The sequence below is a fragment of the Tamandua tetradactyla genome, chromosome 3 (genome assembly GCF_023851605.1).
Source record: "Tamandua tetradactyla isolate mTamTet1 chromosome 3, mTamTet1.pri, whole genome shotgun sequence".
NCBI lineage: Eukaryota > Metazoa > Chordata > Mammalia > Pilosa > Myrmecophagidae > Tamandua > Tamandua tetradactyla.
The window spans coordinates 202313474-202336134 of record NC_135329.1 but is presented as its reverse complement, the minus strand read 5'-3'; the positions used below and the strand labels follow the sequence as shown (position 1 = coordinate 202336134).

General features: G+C 39.0%; 1 long non-coding RNA gene across 2 annotated transcripts in view; it reads left to right on the top strand.

Moving 5' to 3' along the window:
* The window catches only part of LOC143676599 (uncharacterized), a 96371-nt gene extending 75242 nt beyond the window's left edge, over positions 1-21129 (top strand). For both annotated transcript variants that reach the window (XR_013172211.1, XR_013172212.1), the window contains exon 8: positions 20529-21129. This is a non-coding gene — a long non-coding RNA (uncharacterized LOC143676599). The remainder of the gene's footprint in view (positions 1-20528) is intronic.
* The last annotated feature ends 1532 nt before the right edge of the window (positions 21130-22661 follow it).

Here is a 22661-nt window from a genome sequence, read left to right as displayed (position 1 = left end):
CGAATGCACAACTTTGTAATTATACTAAAAGCCGCTGATTATATACTATGGATAGTTTGTATGGTATGTGAATATATCACAATAAAACTGCTTAATGAATCTACTTCATAGGTTGATTGCAAGGATTAAAAGAGGAAATTCAAGTAAAGCGTTTAAAACAGAGTCTGGAAGCTAGTATGCTTTTAGTTATTTTTATTATCTCAAATCATGTTCTTTGAGGTAGGCTTTTCAATCAAAGGAGTTGCTTTGACATTTCTCCATCATTTCATGTATGACATCTTGGTTTCGGTCAGCATTTCAATGCTAGTTTGAAAGGCTTGTTTTAATCTTGGTCCTATCTTGTAGGGACAGCCATTTCTTTTAATCCTGATTCAACACTGCAGGGCATAAACTTTTGATTAGATTATTTCCATGGAAATGTGATGCACCCAATTTTGAGTGTGGCCATTTGATTAGTTGGAGATGTGACTTTGCCCTTTCAAGTTGGGTCTTGATTAGCTTTCTGAAGTCCTTTAAAAGGTGAAACATTTTGAAGAAACCTCAAAGCAGAGCTGACACAGATGCTTGTACTTGGAGAACAGAGAAACAGAAGTTTGGGGATGGGGTGGGCCATGGTGGCTCAGCAGGCAAGAATGCTCACCTGCCATGCCAGAGGGCCCAGGTTCGATTCCTTGTGCCTGCCCATGTTAAAAAAGAAAAGAAGTTTGGGGATGCCTGGAGCCTAGCAGATGTGGCCAGTTGCCTTCCATGAGATGTTAAGCAAGCCAGAACCTTGAGAGAGCCAAGGGACACCAAGAGATGAAAGCCAGCCTAGAAGAAGCAAAGTGAGGAACCCCCACAAGAACAAATACTGAAAGCAATGGAGCCCAGGAACAAGAAACTAGCAGATGCCAGCCACATGACTTCCCAGCTGACATAGGTGTTCCAGACAAATTGTCCTTCCTTGAATTAAGGTATCTTTCCATGGATGCCTTAGTTTGGACATTTTCATAGGCTTAGAATTTTAAACTTATAACTTATTAACTCCCCTTTGTAAAAGCCATTCCATTTCTGGTATATTGCATTCTGGCAGCTTAACAAACTAATATGACTTTTAAAACTGTTGAAAAGGAACAGTTTTATTAAAAAATTTAATTTCAGATACACCATGAAATAAAGGTTTTGTAACGACAAAATTATGCACTTAAGTATTGTAGCAAATGCAAGTGCTATAAGAGTTTCTAAAAGCCTCTTCTCATTTTCTTATCTTGTCATTCACCAGAAATAGCTATTTCATGGACATTTCAAGCAGCACTGGCTTAGATTTCACTCTTGGCTGTTCTCTGACTGTTGTGGATATCTGTTGTTCAGCATCCCTTTAGCTTTTCCCAGATAACAGCATCTCCTTTCCCTTTGGGAACTGCCCCTTCTCTGCCTGTTTGCCTCTGGTGGGGTTCCAAAGCACAGTGCTCTGCTGCTCTTGAATACAGGATGTACCGGTCACTGTCCTGGCAGGAAACACATAACATCGTGGAGTTGGGTAACTTGAGAGCAGTTAGTAACAAGAATGTTTACATCATTGTGAGGCAGGATTTAGAGAAACAAATGAGAGATAATGCAATACTTTGGGGCTAGCAAGAGTAGGGAACTATTGCTACACCTAAGCCTTCAAGGAGAAAGTGGGTACCAGGACCTAGAGAAGGCAGCTGATGGACAGACTCTGACGTTAGCTCAGGGTTTTGAAGACAGATGCAACCCATGCAGGGTCCTACCAGGGGGTGATTCAGGGGAATAAACACCACACCATCCCTTTTTCACATCCTTTAATCTCATGTAAGTGCTCCTCATTGACCAAACCCAACTGGGAGCCAGGGAGCAATGGCACCCTTGATGTGTTTTGAGATTTCATCCAGCATTGCCATAGAAACCCACAGGGTTTTTTGTCACTGAATTTTTTTTTTATTATAGAAACTTTAAACATTTACAAAGGTACAGAGAACTGTATGATGAACTTTCCTATACTCTCACCCAGCTTCAACAATGATCAACATTTTGTCAATTTTGTCTCATCTACCTCCAGCAACTTGTTTTATTTTTCATTTAGTTTGCTGAAATATTTTAAAGCAAATGCTAAATACCATAGGCATTTCACCTACACTTGCTTCAGAGAAGAGGTAAGGACTTAAAAAAATAAAGAATCACAGCATTCTTATCACACCTAATAAATTCACACAATTATTTAATGTCAATCTTACCCCATTCATTATTTTAAAAATGTCTAGTTTTATTTGGTTTCTTGAATCAGGGCCCAATATGTATTGCTGCTTTCTTTTTCCTCCTTACTACCCCCCCCCCCCCCAACCCGCCCCACCCTATAATCCCTTCAATTTTGGTAAACATGACTGACCACCAATTATAGGCTAGGGGTAGCTTGAAAAAATCCAATATTATATGGCCTCTCACCTGGAAATGTTCACAGTCTTGCAGACAAGAAAGAAACAAAAGCAAAGGCTGGTGAGTGTTTTTGCAAAAGAAAACCTACGTGAAAACTCCTTCAATCAGCAGCCCCATACCTAATCTGTATAAGGAAGGCCTTCTTCAAGTGCTTACACAAGTTTATACAAACCCACCGCGTTTGAATTTGGCAGCACCCTGTTTTTAGAAACCTGCTTCAGCTGTGAAGTGGTGACAAGGGAACCCACCTTTCAGAGTAACTAAAAAATAACTAAAACAATAATTAATGGCTATGAGCACCCCGCTGATATAAGTGTAAATAACTCTGTGCCAGCTCAATTTACGTGGAAATGAATCTTGATAAAGAATCTATCAATAGCAGAAAATCTATAGTGATAGTGATGGGAAAGTGATTTCCAAAGTTTTTTTAAGGTTAAAAGAAAAAAAAGGTAATGCTTAGCTTTAATGGTTATCCATTCTCCCTGAGGCCTGAGCCCAGGAGTATGAATCAGAGTCTACAAATAGAGGCTGATTTACTCTGTGACCTCAGGCAATACATCTGTGTCCTGGTTTCCTTAGAAAAGGAGTGAAGAAGGTCAAGGAGGGGGATGGGAAGCAGACCTCATGTAGGCCTGAGCAGATGAGGGGCAGAAACCTGGTATCCAGTGCCAAGAACCTTCCAGAGAAAGGATTCACAATCTTCATCTCATATTCTGAAGTTCTTATACTTCCCCAACTCTCTGTTGCTCCAAGGAAAAGCCTATTTTTATTTCTTCCCCAGAGTAATGGACAATAGTCAATAGCCATCCACCTAAAAGGATCTTCTGCTTGGATTCATCAGTTTATATCACTTTGCATAAAGAAAAGGGTCAGGTTAGGATACAGTCTGCCTGGTGGCTGTTAGTTACTGAAACTAGAATTAGTAGACTTTAACTGTGCATGTGTGTGTTTGGTGATAAGTGATGCCTTCATTGCATGCTGAGTACAAAGTGGTTATTGTGGTTTCACTTGTATTGAGTATTGCAAAGTGCGAGGCACCCCATAGCACCAATAAAAGCCAGAGCCCCTCTTCTAAAGCATCCTTCAGTTGAAGGACGAATACCAAGAATCTCCCATGACTACAGGGCTGAAGCAACTTAATTCTTGGAAAGAAATGATATTGAATTCTGATTTGAGGAAAAAATGTATAAATTGACTTATAATTCAACTCTCACGTTGACTATTACAATGAAGATCATTTTATGTATGGTCAGGAATTAAGTACAAAAAGATCATTCTCTCTAGTAAGTTGAAGTTTCTGCTTATAGCCACATCATTTGAAACTGATGATTAGAATTTTACCAGATGTGGAGAGCATGTTTGCAAGTGTTTGCTAGAAAAAGCAGTCAGCTTTTCTTTCAATTCGAAAGGCAGGTTTGGTCTGGTCTGTATGAAAATAGGGGCTATATGGCGCACACAAAAATCCACTGTAAGGGGACCAAAGAAGGGGTTATGTCAAAGAGATGTAGGTAGATCCTTCAGAGCAGCTGACTTGTGGTACAAGGACAAACCACAAGTGAGGCCACTGTTTAGAAGGTGTTGGTCATGTGTGTGAGGGTGAAGTGGAGAGATAAACACAATTAGTGGTGGGCCATCCTCAATAGTGGTGAGCTTCCTTCCATCCCCACCTAGTCAGTCAAAAGTTAGAAAGTCAAATGCTCCAGACTCCAGGTCTGAGCTTCTTCTCACATGGACAATTCAACTATAGATGACTTGCTAGGGTGAGTTGCAGCTGTGCTATTACTATAGTATTATATAATCCTCATCACCATTGTGATCACTGTTGTTATGATACCTATTCTACAGAATGAGGCACAGAGTGGTTAATAATTTGATTAGTTCTTAAAAGATGAATAGGTGTTCTACAGCAAAAGGGGACAGGATATTTGAGGCAGAGGAAGGGCCCAGGAGGTGGCAGTTCTCAGGGAGGAGTCCTCAGAGGCTGATGTACTTGGGCAGAGGTGGGGAAACAGGGTTAAAATAAAGTGGGGGGTGGTGGAAACGGAGAGGGAGGTTGGGTGATTGGAGGTTAGGGATGCTTCATAAGTTAGGTGAAGAAGTCTGGATTTTTTTCTTTGGGAAAGGATATCACTGAAAGTTTTCATGAAGAATGATGATTAAATTGAATTTGTATTTTGGCAAAGCAAATCTGCTGTTACCTGGAAGGATAAAGCAGAAGATAAAGAAACAGTGGGACCCATGCATCCCTCTGATTAACACTACAAATATAAATAAGTTCTTGCATGAAAACAACACAAAACAATGGGACAAGCCCTTAAAGAAATAATGTATATTCCATACCGGGTTTTTAAATAGATACTGACAATGTTCTTTTTTTTTTTTTCTTTTACTATAAAAAGCAATACACATTCATTGTTAAAAATATGGAAAATATTGAAAAAACATAAAGAAGAAAAAAAAATTTCTGGTAATCCCAGAGGAGTTGTCTTTTAAGATTTTGATATATCTCTTTTTAGTTTTATACACATACCTATATACATACGCACACATTTTCTTTATTTAAAGTTTGGATCATACTATGTATTAACTCCTTCTTTCATTTAATATAGTCTTCATCTCTTCAGTGTCACCAGATAGTCAAAAACTTGAATGTGGTAATCCACCAAATGGTGACATCATCACTTATTAATTATCCTCCAATTGGTGGGACATGTAGGTTATTTATAGATTCCTTTTTCTTTGCATTTGGAAGGGTGCCTTTTGCTTGAGTTTGTACCAAACGTCCAGGCCCATGTCAGAATTGCAGTCCTTTGCTTTGACTAAAGTAATTACTGATGTTTTTCCACTGAAACCAACCTCTGATGCCCAAATGCTACCGGTCGGTCACCACAAAGCGAGTAGACATTCAACTTCAAGCATTGGGTGTGCAGTCAGGACTTGCAGCTCCACACTCAGGCACCATTGTGCATTTTGTTTTGACCATCAAGCCTGTGTGTTGACTGGGCCTTTTCAGAATAACATTCAGGGCCCTGACTTGGGTTTGTAAGTTAGGTGAACACTACTTTTGCCCTCAGGAGGGCCCTTTCTCGGAGTGAAAGTTAAGTGAGAAGGACCCCCTTCGGTTGACAGCCACTCTTTTAACCCATTAATAGCAGCTTCCATAAGAAAGGGGAATGGTAATGAAAGTCTCTGCTTTTGAGAGACTACAAAGGAGAAGCAGGTTGCTCAGCTGCTTTAAGTAGATGCTATTTTGTAGAAATCATTCTAAACGCTCAATCTATACCTTGAATACCATCAAGGACCTCATCAGAACAGTTCACCTAGGCATCCTAAGTAATTTTTCCCTGTAGCCTAAGTTGGCCATTTGAAATCTTTCAAAGAATGCCATGGCTTGGTTACATGGAAAACTGGGTTTAAAATACTTTCTGTCAAGTATTCATGTGTAATCTTGTCAGACCATATCTAATTGAACAATAGCAATTACAGGTAATAGATCAAACCAATTATTTACCCTCTTTTAAAGTAATACGATAAACCAACAGTACTCTGTGAAAATACTGGAAATTTAGTTGGCAGTGCTTCTGATACAAACAGCAAGGAGTTGGATATACCAAGGAAATATTTTGTCAGCCGCCCATTCTGAGGTGTCAAAAGTTTTCTGTTTATCGCCACTGCATTTTACTTGTGGTTAAAGCCAGAGGTCTATTAATTGTCTACTTCAGTAAATAACCGTAATACACAACTGGGAGGCTGAGTGAAGTGTAAACAGCACTAGAACCCATTGGCTTGAGTGTCTAAGTGGGCCCTGGTAACATGGAAGCCAGGCAGCTCTGTTTAAGGGAGAGCACTCTGGTCATTGAAAACTGTTTCCACAGAGCCAGGAACACGTCCCTATCAGGATGTTTGGATGAAGTCATATCTCCTCACTTCCCTGAGAAAGTTGAGGGGAATTTTCCTGTTGGGTCTGGCAGGATTTTGTCTGCGTTGTTGATTTGACTCTGAGCTCTGAGTCCCTCTCTAGAGTTTCGGAAGTACAATTCTTGGGTACCTGCCTTGGAGCTCCTTCTCAAAACTGCTCTGTCCTTCCGAACTCCAGAGAGGCCAACACCCTTCAGGCTGGGTCTTTCTGTAGCACCCAGGAATCAAGTGAACTCCAGAGAGGCCAATACCCTTCAGGCTGGGTCTTTCTGTAGTACCCAGGAATCAAGTACAAGGCAGTCAATGGAAAGACCTAATGAGCGATTCTAGAGGCCTAATTTTCTTTGTCCCTTTCTTCTCTGCCTTTGTCCATTCATCCATTCTTCCACTTCTTCAGTCTTCTTGGGGCTCTCCCTTCAGGGGCATAAAGACAGTATTAGCATTAGTTGTCTATTCTACATTTTTTGAAACTTAAAAGAAACACCTAACATTTTTTTTTTTTTAGAAACACCTAACATTTAAACATGTAAGCATTTCATTCTTGTAGTTTTCTCTAACAACCTCTGCCATTCTTTCACTTCCTGCAGATTCATTCCACATAGATGGACAAAGCAAAGTGGAGGCCATCATGGTCCCTTGGAAAGAGCAACAGTGTGAGAGTCAGTAGAATTCTGTGTTTTCTTCTTTTTATCTGTTTGTCCTGGAATGACTTACTGGTCCTCTCTGAATCTATTTCTGCATCTTTATGGAGATGATGACACCAGCTTTCCTTCCCCATTGGACTTTTGTGTGATTCACATGCAATGGTTGTGAAATTACATAGTACATTGCTGTATAACTATAAAATATTGTCCACAAACTTAGTTGAATGTTTAGAAACATCTTGGCAGGTTTTCTTTTTTTCTTTTAATTCTGATACTCAACCCAGTCCCCAGAGATTCTGAGTCACTAGTCTTGAGTAGGGCCTAGGATTGGTATTTTTAAAACTCCCCAGGGGGATTTCAGTGTGTAGTTAGGGCTGAGAACTTCTGCTGTTAATTATCTGTCCCAAATAAGCTTTGGACAATGACTGAACCTCACTGAATCTCAGTTCCCTCATCTGTAGAATGGAAGTGATAGTGCCCAATTCATAAATCTCATAAATAAGATAATTAGAAAAAGTGCCTAAGATCATTGTGGCTTGATTTCTCAGGATTGTTACAGCATTTAAGAGGGAAATTTAAAGCCACTCTCTGTTCTTTATTTGTGTAAAAGAAAAGTTTGTCTTAGACCAAGTCTGATAAAATAATGTGTTGGAAGTATTTCTGGCCCCTCTCTTACCTGTACACATAAGATTTCTTATTTCAGATCATATCTCATGTGTTCTTATTTTATCCCAGAGATGAGAAGTAATATTAAAACATTCATTTTTTTGTCTAAAAGCAAAATTTCACAATGCATTCTCCCTCATAAAACTGACATTAATACTGAATGCTTTAAAAAGCATATACAAGGGTGGGTCATGATGGCTCAGCAGGCAGAGTTTTTGTCTGCTATGCTAGAGACCCGGGTTTGATTCCTGGTGACTGCTCATGCAAAAAAAAGATCAATAGAAGTATTTATTTAAAATCTTATTCCTTTTTGATAAAATATTCTATTTAGGATTCAAAACAGACTTAAGTCAATGCTTTGACTTTTATGATGATAGTAGCAGTGATGGTAAGAGCTTGATGTAAATGTGTTTGTATCAGAAGTGGGCTTGTATCAGCAGTAAGTTATAAGACAAGGAAAACAAGACAAGGAAAAGTAGAGAGCCATCATTTATGAATTGTTATTTACCAACATTGGAAACATTCTAAGGAATCATGTATATGGAAGGTTAAAAAAAATGGAATATTAGAAAACCAGAACAGATCATTGAGAGGCTGCCATTAGGTGAGATAGATTTGAATTTATCTAGTGAAGAAGCAACTGTTGTTATTGTGATGTGTCCCTTCATTTCTTTTCTTTTCGCTTCTCTGAAATTCTCAGAAAAGAAATTTAAGATGAACAAGAGTAGAGATTCGGGTAGTATGATGGACAGTGGGGTGGAGTGTGAGCTGGAGGAAGGAAACATCCACTTTATGTAATGTCTTTGCATTTTGTTTTTTATCTTTTAGGATAGGTTTTATTTATAATTGAACACATAGAGATTAGGTCATTTCTCACAGCTACCAGAAAGATTTGATCAGGCAATGTTACTCTTAACTCAAGTATGGAACTAGTACTGGAATTCCCGTTTGTTGTCTTTGAAGCCCACTGTGGCCATTTTCTTTTCTTTCTTTATTTATTTATATATTTTAAAATTTTTATTAATAAAAGCAATGAACATACAATATGGACATTCTTTTTTTTCATCACATAGTTGTATATTCATCATCATGATAATTTCTTGGAACATTTGCATCAACTCAGAAAAGGAAATAAAAAGAAAACAGAAAAAAATTCATACATACTATACCCCTGACCCCTCCCATTCATTGATCACAAGCATTTCAATCTACTAAATTTATTTTGACATTTGTTCCCCCTATTACTTATTTATTTTTAATCCATATGTTTTACTCATCTGTCCATAAGGTAGATAAAAGAAGCATCAGACATAAGGTTTTCACAATCATGCAGTCACATTGTGAAAGCTATATCATTATACAATCATCCTTAAGAAACATGGCTACTGGAACACAGCTCTGCATTTTCAGGCAATTCCCGCCAGCCTCTCTGTTACACCTTAACTTAAAAGATGATATCTGTTTAATGCATAGGAATAAACTCCAGGATAACCTCTCGACTCAGTTTGAAATCTCTCAGCCATTGACACATTGTCTCATTCTCTCTTCCCCCTTTCAGTCGAGAAGGTTTTCTGAATCCCTTGGTGCTGAGTCACAGCTTATTCTAGGATTTCTGTCCCACATTGCCAGGAAGGTCCACGCCCTTGGGAGTCATGTCCCACGTAGAGAAGAAAGGGCAGTGAGTTTGCTTGTCATGTTGGTCACTGTGGCCATTTTCTTAATCATAAACCACATTACTATGGGTATGAACCCACTGTAGATAGAACCTTTTAAGATTAGCCAAGGTGTGGTCACTGAATCAGGATTTGTTTTAGTCCTATTATTGGAGATCTCATAAAAGAGAAATCCCCAGGGAGGAGACACAAGCAGGAAGTCAAGGGAACCCAGATGAGAAAGGAAAGGACATTGCCATGCGACCAGAAAGCCAAGGAATCCAAGGATTACTAACTCTCCAGAATACTACCGACCTTGGGAGGAAGCAACCTTTTAGTCTTCGAAACCATGAACCAATAAATTACTGTTGTTAAGCCAACCCATTATGTGGTATTTGGATGGGGATTTGGTTGAAAAATACCATGTAGATTCTTAAGTGGGCCTATGGATGCTATGAAGAGACATTGATGATAATCATCATGCATTGTGAAATACTGTATTATGAGAGATTGTACCAGAGAACCGGAAATCGGGCCCAGTCTACTACAGTGCTTCTTTAGCACAAACTCCAGTTGACTATTCATAAAGCTTGGAATTGAAGTTTCTCTTCCACTGCTGCCTTCAAAGAACCATGTTTCTGCTGAAGATGCATTCTCTGCACCTCTGTCATGAGGCTCACCTCCAAAACCAGCATCACACAGGTACATTTCATTTGGAGAACTTAGGTCACATGAAAGAACCTAGGACTCTAGCTGCAAAGGACTCTTGCAATGCATATTTTTTTTGACTAATATTAGAAAATTACCAGAGTAGAAGAAGTTAATCCAAAGGTGTCTTGCCCTTGCTAGAGTAATAATGAATGTCCACCACCAGTTTTGGGGGGATGTGGAGGGTTTTAGTTAATGATAAATATCCTTTTACTTTTTGACATGAGAGAATCCAATAATGCCACCTCTTAAGTTTACAGTAGAGAAGAAAAGTCCTTCACCCTTTTCTTATTTCCATGGAATATCGGACTCTTGATTATGTGACAGTCAAGGTAATGGATTTTTGTATATATTAAAGGACCTCAAACAAAGGAGCCTTCCCTAATATCACAGATTTTTCATATTCCTATTATGAGTTAGCTTTCCATAATTGCAGTAACCAACATTCCCCAAACTTCAGTGGCCTAAAACCACACAGGTTGATTTCTTAGTCCTCATTATGGGACATTGACTGAAGGAAGTGTACTTATTGGTACATGTTTGTATGAGATTGTTTTGGTTTGTTAAGTTCTCAGAATGCAATATACCAGAAATAGGATTGCTTTTAAAAAGGGAATATACTACGTTGTGAGTTTACAGTTCTAAGCCTATAAAAATGTACAAACAAGGGCATCCAGGGACAGATATCTTAAATCAAGGAAGACTGATGAGTCTGGAACACCTCTGTCAACTGGGAAGTCACGTGGATGGTAACTGTTGGTCCCTTCTTCCTCAGCTCAGTTGCTTTCAGCCTCTGTTCCTGTGGGGGTTCCTCATTTTGCTTCTCCAGGTATGGCTTTCACCTCTTGGCTTCTGTGCTGGTATGAAAGGATTATGTACCCTAGAAAAGTCATGTTTTAATCCTGATCCAATTTTGTGGAGGCAGCCATTTCTTTTAATCTCTATTCAATAGTGCAGGCCAGAAGCTTTTGATTAGATTATCTCGATGGAGATGTGACACACCCAATTGTGGGTATTAACTTTTTGATTAGATGGAGATGTGACATCATCCATTCTAGGTGGGTCTTGATTAATTTACTGGAATCTTTTAAAAGAGAAAGCATTTTGGGGAGAGCAGGAAAGCCATGACAGAACCATGAGAGAACCACGAGAACTATGAGAGCCAGAGACCTTTGGAGATGGAGCAGGAAAACTCTCCTGGGGGAGCTTCATGAAACAAGAGCCTGGAGAGAAAACTAGCAGTCATTGTCATGTTTGCTATGTGCCTTTCCAGTTAAGAGAGAAACCTTGAACTTCATCAGCCTTTCTTGAGTGAAGGTAACCTCTTCGTGGTGTCTTAATTTGGACATTTTTATAGACTTGCTTTAATTGGGACATTTTCATGGCCTTAGAACTGTAAACTTGCAACTTACTAAATTCCCCTTTAAAAGCCATTACATTTCTGGCATATTACATTCTGGTAGCTTGCAAACTAGAACACCTTACCTTGGCTGTCTCCAGGTTCTGGCTTGCTTAGTATCTCATGGTGACAACTGCTGGGCTCCACACATCTCCAAAACATCCATTTCTCTGTTTCCTGAAACAACTGTTCTCCAATTGTCTATACTTGCTCTCTCTGTTGGCTCTGGCTCTTCCCAAAATGTTTCCTCTTTTAAAGGATTCCAGTAAACTAATCAAGACTCACCTGGAATGGATGGAGTCACATTTCCATCAATCAAAAGGTCACACCCACAATTGGACATGCCACATCTCCTTGGAGATAATCTAATCAAAAGTTGTACCTTATAATATTGACCCAGAATTAAAAGAAATGGCTATTCCCATAAGATTGGATGAGGATTAAAATGTGGCTTTTCTGGGGTACATAATACTTTCAAACTGGCAAATTCCACCCTCTGGACTCCCCAAAAGACATGCTTTTTCCATATACAAAATATATTCACTCCATCACAATATCACAAAAGCCTTAAGCCATTTCAATAGAATAATTGAAATGCAATACGATAGAAATGCAATACAAAGTTAAAACCAGTACAAAGTCTCATCAAAGTCAGTTACATGCATGGTCTGTCCTAAGGCAAAAAATTCTCCTCTGGCTCTGGACCTGTAAGACTCAGAACAAGTTATCTGCCAATATGCAAAGGAGAGACAGTCATTGGATACATCCTCATTTCCATAGGGAGAAATCGGAAGGAACACAGGGTCACAGGACTCAAACAGTTCCAAAAAACTGCAGGGCAAATTCCATTGGATTTCAAAGTCTAAGAGACATTTAACCTTATGGCTTTAGAATGTAGCAGTCCCACCCTTTCTAAGAGCCTATGGAATGGCTTTGCTCTCTCCAAACACTGGGGTGGTTTGAATCTTGGGGAACATTGGGGAGACCACCTTTTTCTAGGCTCCAGTCTTTCCAAGCTTCAGGGCAGCACTTAGTATCTCTGCCATTTCTGGGGCAGATTCTCAACACTCCACAAGAATGGAGTAGCACCCAGGCTCCCCCAACCACCAGTTTATGCACTCCACATTCTCCAAAGCCTGGGGTGGCACAACTCTTCCTGAGCAACGACGTGGAAGGCCCACCCTCTGCTTCCAGGGCAAACTCATTCTCTCCACATATATGAGTGGGTCTGCTCTCCTGGCCTAAGATTTCCTGGCCCCAGACCTTAGTGTCTACAGTTCTGCCTCTGAAGCCATTTTTTCCCTTCAATTTGCCCCTTTTATGACCATTTTAGTCCAGACTGACAGTGGTTCTGTTTAACAGACCTCACAACACTCTTGTTGATTTTCTATGCAGTATATTGGGATCATACCCATCAGACAATAGGACTTTTCATAAATCCTTTCTGGGTAACTCCACAACAAATCCTTGCTTGCCCTGTAATAGCTGACTAATTCCCTGTTTGTATAAATCCTAATGAGGGGCCCTATTCATGGAGGTCTCACTTTATGGAATCCCAGAATTTTCTGGAACACCAATTTTTGTTTTATTTGTATACAATAGCTCTATTCTCAACTTATCTCTTTCCCTTCACATTTTACTAGAAGCTTCAAGGAGCACCCAGACTGCATTTTCCACATTTAGTTTGGAAATTTCTTCTGCAAATATCCAAGTTCATCAATCTCAAATTCTGCCTTTCATCTGCAAAGAATGCCTTCCTTCCAGTTTTCAATAACATGTTCATCATTTCTGTCTAAAACCTTGACGAAAGTGTCCTTAGAGTCCACATTTTTCTTACCAACAGTCTCTTCAGAGCAATTCAGGCCTTCCCTATCAGAATCCTCACATCTCTTCCAGAATCTTTCTCTTATCCATTTAAAAAGCTGTTCCAACATGTTCAGTAATTGCAAACCACAGCAGCACCCCACTTCTGGTCTCAAAATCTGTTTTGGTTTGTTAAGCTACCAGAATGCAGCATTACAGAAATGAAATGAATTCTTTTTTATTTTTTTTGCATGGACAGGCACTGGGAATCAAACCCAGGTCTCTGGGATGGCAGTTGAGAACTCTGCCACCATGGCCTGCCCTGAAATGGCTTTTGAAGAGGAAATTTATTAAGTTGTGAGTTTACAGTTCTAAGCCTATAAAAATGTCCAAAAGAAGGCATCCAAGGACAGATATCTTAATTCAAGGAAGGCTGATGAGTATAAAACACCTTTGTCAGCTGGGAAGTCATGTAACTGGCATCTGCTGGTCCCTTGCTCCAGTGGGCTCCATTGTTTTCAGCCTCTGTTCCTGTTCCACATCTCCATGGAGATAATCTAATCAAAAGTTTCAACCCTGCAATATTGAATCAAGATTAAAAGAAACAATTTCTCCTACAATATTGGATCAGTATAAAATGTGACTTTTCTGGTATACATAATACTTTCAAACTGACACAGAGACCAAAAGCAAAGAATGATGGTGCAGCCATACAATGGCTGCTTAAGCTTCTGCTCAGAACTAGCCCTTGTCACTTCCATTCCTATTTCATTTGACACCACAGGCCTATTGCCTAGCCTGATGTTGATGGTGTGGGTATGTATAATTCTCAAGGAGTGGCAGTAAAAAATTAGGAATAATAATGCAGTTTGCCACATTCCATCTCAGCTTGGCCATTCTCTTGTGGAAGAATTATTGCTCTTTCTTCAAAGCTGACTCTGAGGATGGATACATGATTGTTCTAAACGTGATCTGACTAATATAACATATAGTGATGCTATGTAACCAGTCAAAATATTATGTCTTTATAATATAGCCTAAGATTGGATTACATTTAATTTGTTTTTAGCAGTCATATCTCATTGCTTTTGCACATCTAATTTGGGGCTATCTGAAATTTTGGGTCTTTCCCACCCCCTGCACGTTCATGTTCATCTTGTGCTCTCTCTTCTGTCTGGTGTTACCCCCAATTGGGGCTATAGGTCATGTAAAGGTACTTTACACCAAGTACCTTTCTGTTGAGGTACACCAAGTACCTTTCTGTTGAGGTACACCAAGTACCTTTCTGTGATTTCATAAAAGGAATTCCTCAGATTACCTCAATCACTACCCATCTCACCCTAGGTGTACATATGCATGTGTACATACAAACATCCCCTCCTACACACACATACACTGGTGAGGGAAAGAGCACCCCGAGAATCTACTTCGCATTTTTGCCAACATAGTGATTCTATGAGACAACTTCGTGAAATGTACCACTTAAAGGATTGTAAATATTACAAAAAATGGATCAATTTGTGAGTGGTAGCTAGGTATGACAGAGGCATTTAGCAATGCCTGTGACTAAGAACAACAGCCGATAAGAGAAGGTACTTTTAGGAGAAGGAAAAAGCTAAAATTAACTTGAAGGAAAAATGGATGTCTCACTAAAGAATGACTGAGGTGAATCCACATCAATTTCCTTCCAGGCCCTCACCTGTATAATGAATCCGTCATCGAAGTGGAGACTTCCTCCCTTTAGCATCCTGCTTCTTCCAACCACTGCTAAGTGTGCCCCAGTATCATCCACAGCCTTCTTTATCTCCTATCTGAAGAGCTCTTTGAGGCACTCAAGGAGGCCAGGTGCTTGTCTTGCATACATGTGTGGAAATTCTAAATTTTGGGTATTTTTCAAGGATTCTTATTGGATTTCATAATCTACTCAGCCCAAAATACTCCTTTCCAAACCTTGAAAACTTGTTGTTTAATGCTTATGCATTAATGCCTCACATATTTTATTTTATAATGATTTGATGGAATTGCACTCTTTTAATGTCTACTTCTGTCTGCCCTTCTGGATGTTAAAACACTCAGCATTCTGGCTTAAGGAGTGCACTATTTCTGGTTTGGACATCAGCTTTGTTTTCACATCTGCTATTGTCTTGCCAAATTATAAATGGAAAGTTTAAGTCATCTGAACTTCTCAAACCACTGGTGTGTATCAGATCAAATCAAGTTAAATTAAATCAGATTGAATATGACTTGGCTAGGTATGCTTTAGGATGCAGAGAAATGTAAATTATAGACATTGGCTTCAAGGAACTGATGGTCTAACTTTAGCTGAGTGCTTGCCTCCTTTTAACCTCAAGAAAATGAGAGATTGTAAGTCATTTCATGAAGAAAAGAAAATGATCATCATTTATCATGGGTGGCAGTGGCGGATGTAGTGTCAACCAACAATATGAGAGAATGAATGAGAGGTCAGGTTCTCCAATCAGCATTTGGGTTGCTTCTTGTTCCCCACTTACAAAACCTTCTCAGACTCTTTCAGTCTCAAGTTTCCTGCTACAATATGGAAATTATATGAGCCTGCCTGACATATTGTAGCAGAGAGCCGTAAACGTGATGAAGCACGTAAAGCGCTTAAAACATGTGTTGGGTAGTAACTGCCCCCAAAATTCTAGGACAGGATGTTTTTTAGTTTTGAACTTAAAATGTATTTTCCTGTCAGTATAATTTTCAGAATAAACCACTCATTTTTCTTCAGTATTTAATATTAAATTAACATTTAATTTGATGGGGAACCGTGAGTATATCGGCAGGAGGAAGTTCCTTCCCAGTGCAAGACTTTGATGTTCCCTGCATTGCTATTTTATTTTTCACACATTAGGCATCACTAGAGGGAAGTAGGTACCTCCTGGGGATCTGAAACCAGGGGAAGCACAGTATTCAGTTCCTGATTTTTATGCATTTTCCTCTGCTTGTGTTCTGAACATCATTATTCTTTGTTACTTCCACATTTGCTCCCAGTTTCTCTCCTGATGGCAATAGTCTGAGTTGGGGTTGGGGGCACAGGGCCAGGACAAGGTTGTCTATTAGAACCAGCCATTTATGAGTATGTTATAACAGATTTGTATGTTGAGTCTTTCTGTATGTGAATTGTGAGTTGAAACAAACTAAAATTTTACATAGAGGATTTGGTGATTGAATTGCTATATCACTCTTTTGTGGGCATGTGAGAGGATTTTTCTCTTGTGCCTAGCCACAAGAAATAATTCAAGATTAAGCATCTAAGTGTCAAGCCATTAACCTCTCCATATTTTAAGAAACAAGTAACACAGAAGATACCCATATTCATTCCAAATTCTTATGTGTGTGTATGTGTGTATTTTTCTCCTCCTATGACCTAGAATATTTTCTTTTGCTTCTCATCAACTTTTATTGCCAAGAAGTAATTCTATGCAATTGATTAAACCATAAAGCTGGAGTTATAATCATATTACAACAGATATCACTAAAAATACTTACAATTGAATAACAACAACAAAAGCCCTCTGACTGCATTTTTCTTTGTTCTTTATCCATAGAGGAAATAAATTCCAAGTGCCTAATTTTGGAAGGTGAGGTTAGCTAGCCTTAGGGTAAAAACTCGTGATAGATATTAAACTTGCTAGAGAGCCAAGCAATTCACTGATTACTTAAATTGTAAATTAGGACTGTCTTTATACAAGATAGCTGCGTACCAATTTGTCTTCAGTATTGTATCCTCATTGTGTGTGTGTGTGTGTGTGTGTGGTGTTTTAGGCTCTTATGAAACTATAAAAATGGGACAAAAATTCACAAATTTCACAAAAGGTACATGTAGAGAGAATTGTCGTGTTATATTAATGATTTTAGTAGAAAAATATTGCTTTTCAAGTAGTCAAATTAACATTAAGTCTAAGGACAGTAGAAAATTGGTTTTTCTCTCTCTTTTTTTTTTTTTTTTTGTGGCTGCAATGTGCCAGGAGTCTTCAGAAAAGGCAAAGGCAGCTAAATTAGAGAAACCAGTAACTTTTTGTAGTTTAAGTTTATTTAAATTCCTTCTAGATCTAATGATTTTCTACATTTATTCTGTGTTCAATTCTACCAGGTAAGGGATCTTACTTTGAATTCAACAGTTATTTTCCAAGAGTGTTTTTTTCCCAGGGGGTGGGAGCGCCTTTCACTTCTAGTTGTCTTGACTCGTCACTCTTTGTTCTTTATAATGGGCAAAACGCAACGGAGGGTGCTCCTATCTGCAAATATCATTGACGAAAGTGGTAAAATAGGATTCCCAGCAAATAAGAGAGAGTTGGAGTTAATGGAAGCTTTTTATGTTTGAGCCCAATGCTGTGCAGGGAAAATGGGTAGTTCTGGTCTTGTTGGAGAGCAGGACCATTATCTGTGAGTGGAAGGAGGTACATAGTAGGGTTTGGACACGCATCAGATGTTGAGACGCATCTGCATCCCGAGCTGACAGCTCTTTGTCCCAGTGCCTCCAAGGTTGCTTTAAAACTCAGTGCTGCCTCCAAAGAGGCACTAAGTCCGCTTCTATGTTGGTAAAGGGAAGCAACTCCGAAAGTTAGCATTTGAACAGAACAATGAAACTTAAATTTTTCATTCTTAGGTTATCTAGTAAGAGCAGGAATAATGCCATTTAGCTTTTAGGTGCTACTTATCCTATAGAGTTATTGATTTTTACTCTTGATTAGTAATTCCAAAGAAATTGTCTACTAAAAATGAGTCTATCCAATATTTTTTCTACCATTTACGCATATGGTGAGTGTGATTAACAAGCAGTCCTCTTATTCATAGAAAATAATATACCTGGAAACTTAATGGCCTTAATGCCCTGTAATCAAAGAGATTTCAGAAACCTAGAATCTGAATTTTCTGAGGTTGTGTAAACCCAGCCAGTACTGAAAGATCCAGATAATTAAGAAATAATGGACCTAATTATCAGGAACACTTATAAATATAGTCCATCAGCATGTGGGCTGATAGTTAAGCAGTACATAAAGAGGCTGAAATGAACCATGTGCATTATATTCATCTGTACTACAGAAAATCTTTTCAGCTTTAAATGGGAAAGTCTGAAAGGGACTTGCAAACAGGATAGTTGGCCACACACTTTCTGGTAGAGCTAAGCCATCCTTTGATTATGCAGTAGGATGATAGCTTGGGATATTAAATGAGCTATTCTCTCTGATTTCTAATCCACCATTCAAACTAAACCAACAAATAACAAGAAATGCTTCAGAGGAAAAGAATCAAATTTGTGCCTTGTTTTTTAAGCTACAAAAGCCAACGTATGCATGTACAACACTGATGAAATAAGAGGGAGAGAAACTTCTCTTTGTCACCTTAAATTGCTCCCTCTAGATAAAGATTCCACAGGATTGGCATGAGATGGCAGTTAAGTCTGAAGAAGAAAATTTAGATGCTGGTAGGCTCTGGAGAAGGAGCCAGCCCTGGACTGGGGTAGGGGAGACACAACTGAAACCTCAGATGAGTTTAGGTAATGTGAGGGGTTGAGGAGATCTGCATCTTACTTCCTGTGTGCAGTTTTCCTAGCTCTGAGGAACCCCTCTACCCAGGAGCTGCTCTGGGTAGAAGTGAAGTGTTTAGACTCATGGGTCAGAAGTAGGCTTGCACACCTCCTTTATTCCTAGTCTTAGATTTCTTTTGTGTTCATGAGGGACTCAGCTGTGGACCAAGGAGATCTTACAGCCAAGAAGAAACCCCACAACAAGTGTCCCTGCATTTCAATCACCGAGGAGCTGAGACCCTTCAGGTCTCTTGGTTGGTGCAGACACAGACACTTCTAGGCCTTGGTGGATGTGCACCCATAGGAGACTAATTATTTCTGTGGATGGCGTGGGAGGATCCTGCGTCGTATGAGATTGTGTTTCTCACTCTTCCTCATTCTCACCCAATGACATGAGCACTTGAGATAAAAACTGTTATTGTAGACATTTAAAAAGTTTTCTTTCTTGTGCGTCTCACTCTGGACCTGAGGGCCATGGTTACTATGGCTATGAGTCAGCAGTTGATCAAAACTCTTTGCTGGTGGCACCAGCAGCTCTTACTCTACCTTCCATCTCATAGAGTGAAAGCGGTTTGCTTTAGGGAAGTGGGTGCAGAAAGGGAAGGAGTTCATCAGCAGTTTGTTTCCTCAGGTCCCCATTATTGGTTTACTTTAAAATACGGGAACGTTTGCTTTAAAGATTGATCTGTCTATTAGGGCTTTGGAGAGAAATCTTTGCTTCAAGACTTTTGTTTCTGGTTTTGCTTCAAATCCCCAAAAGAGAGAAATCACAGCCTAATCTTCAACTTTGTGATTTTTGTAGCTTATATGAAGGATCAGGGGTGGTTCCAGGTGATCCAAGGAAAGCTGGAATCTGATGACCAACTAGAAAAATGTGATTGCAGATGGAGCCTGGAACCATGTTGGCTGGGTCTGTCACAGAGCTCTAGGACAGATGGCATCAGGCATCAGAACAACCTGGAGCCTGTCCTTCCTCTATTTAGGCTCATTTTTGAGTTTCTGCTAGAAATGAAATTGTCTTCAGGTAACTAAATTTTCCCTGACATTTAGTTCAGAAGCATTCTCTTAAACACAAACATCATTTACCTAAGTGATTCCATGTCAGATCAGAGCATATTCTATTCTTAATGACTTGAGAATGAGTCTCTTTCTATTCTTTGTGTGTCTTATAAAATTTGTCCTCTTCACTTGGTGCTTTACAGGAGCCCTTTTGCTCCATAAACTCTTGAAGTTCTGCAATTCATTTCCTCCTAGGGCTGGACCCTCCAGCATCTCCTTTGGGCACTTTGAAAACACAACCCATTCAGTGTATAATAAGCACATTTGCTTACTCCTTGGCTATGCACTGATATTCATTAAAATGACTTGTTTCTTTTCTGCTTTCTACACAGAGCCCTTGTAGGGAGGCAGCTAGGGGATAGGACATAGAGTCTGTCTTGTGTTAACTGAATGAACATTTTGTTTTAGGAAGGTAGACAGGGATGCATGGTGTCAGGGAAAGCTGCAATGGGATTCAATGGCCTGAAGAGGGGACACTTAGTAGTTGGAGAATGATGAGGGGATTTGGAAAAGGTCTAGTAGTAGGACTGAAAGAACTGGGACTTCCTTCTAGAAATTGCCAGCTGAAGAATGTTTATTTCCCAATGAGCGTTGTTGATGGGGCAAGAAAGAAAAGATGGAAATGGAGTAAAGAATGCAAATTAGAAATTATACTTTTGGTTGTGTTGATGTTGAACCTATTTTTCCTCCATGAGGCATGCTTGGATTGAACTGAATTCATCAGCTGCTCCATTCCAGTTCCAACGAGGATTGTATCATTCCAACCACCAAGAGCAACTCACTAACTGAGACTGATAAACAGCAAAGATCGATTGTCGTGAGCCCCAGCAACACTTTGGGTGAATAAGAAGCACACCTTTTGGCATCCAGACATGTTACTTTCCTCTACCCGAGAATGAAGAGCCCCGCTCATTTTTAGGGCATGCACAATTTAGGAAGGGTCATAGGACAGTGGTTCTCAGGGGGTGATTTCCCCCTCAAAGGACATTTTGTAAAGTTTGGAGACATGTTTGGTTGTCACAGCTGGGCTGGGGATTGCTGCAGGTGTCTAGTGGGTAGAGACTGGGAGGCTCCTGAATATCCTACACTGTTTAGGACAGTCCCACACAACGAGGAATGACCTGGCCCAGAATATCAATAGCGCTGCCACTGGAAGTCTTGTCTAATGTTAATTCCAAATATATTTCAAAACAAAGCCAACACTCAGAAGACAATATCTCTCATCGAACTGATTTTTAAACACCTGCTACTAATTAGATATGAAGCAACTTTTCAAAAGTGATTTACAATAAAAAAACAAGCCAACAAACCCGCTTCTCTTTTTTCAAGGAACTGATTTACAAAGATATGGTGTGCCTTCTTAAAAAAATGAATTTTGCTTTTTTCTTTCTAGAAAATACTCTTGCTTTTACTTGCGTCAATGAATGTGAAGTCTTTATAGAGTCTTCACGCATTTTAAAAACATGAATAAGGAACAGACACTTAAAAGCCAATTTATTAGACTATGGGATGATTACTCAGTTGCACACATGGGTTTTTACTTGAGATATGACAAAAAACAAAAATGTTTATTTTAGATGAGTATGCAAACTGTACTGAAACATCCAACAGAATAGGCATCTATTTCAGCCCTGGGAAGAAAATTCATGGCTCATTATGAGAAAAATTACAGCTTGTTCTATCATATCGAAAGCCTGAGTCATTAAAGTTTAAATGTTTCATAAGAACTTTATACTTTAATCACTTAGAAATTGCATGGACTGGAATGTCCTTGGAAATGGAGAGATGAGGAAATATTTACCATGGCATGTTTGTGTATATGTGATTCACCTTTTTTTGGGGCGACTCACTCCATTTAAGCATGTTAAGAGATGATTATGGTTGTTTAAAAAAACCTCTTAAGTCAATAGGAGCCCAACTTTCCTCTATAATGATTAATCAAGCACTTGGATTGATAATGAGAAATATTTTCAAAGAATTTTAATATAGACTCTTTAAACTGTTATGAATGCACATCAATAGAACTAACAGGCTTACTGGACTGCACTACTGTGTATATCTATTAAGTGAAACTAATTTCATTTAATTAATTTTCAATTTCTAGTTTGTCTCCTCAGTTTCTGTATTATTCTCTTAATTACGGCTTATGCTTTGCTGATGCTAGAAATCAGTTAAATGAGGAAAGGAACCTAAGTTCAAATCTGTAGGGTTCACACAGTTACTTGACTTTGGAAATAGAAGTTCCCTTAAGAAGGTCCTCTGTTTTTTATTTATTTATTTTAACCTCAATATCAACTTCCACAGAAATTAGTCCCTTTTCCCAAATATATCAGTTTCCATCTGTGTCAGTTAAGCTCTATATCTGTCTAGAAATATCTTGTTGAAACACACAGACTTCTGCTATATTAAAATTCCTAAAACATAAGCGATACACTATAGCAACTATGCTTCTTAAACTGACCTTGTAGTTATTTTAATAAAATGTGATACTGAAGAATCTTGAAGTCTTTCTGAATGGAAATGTAGACTGTCATAGCAAGTAATGTAACTGAAGTCAGTTAATACTTATCACTTATCAAATTTCTAAGTGCTTGGTTTTGTCTCCTAAATTAATTTTTTATCTTATAACATTGTATTGAACTTTTGATTTTAAATTCTTAATTCCTGTTTTGTTTTCTTTAATCCTTGAGATAAAAAGAAACCAACCTGGTTTTCTCTGGAAGTTTCTGTTCAAAAGTGGTCTTATCACTTTGGGCCAGTGCTAAAGGCTATTCCCAGGCCCCCATGACACTTCAAAGATACTCAGTGGAGGTACTGCAGTACTATTG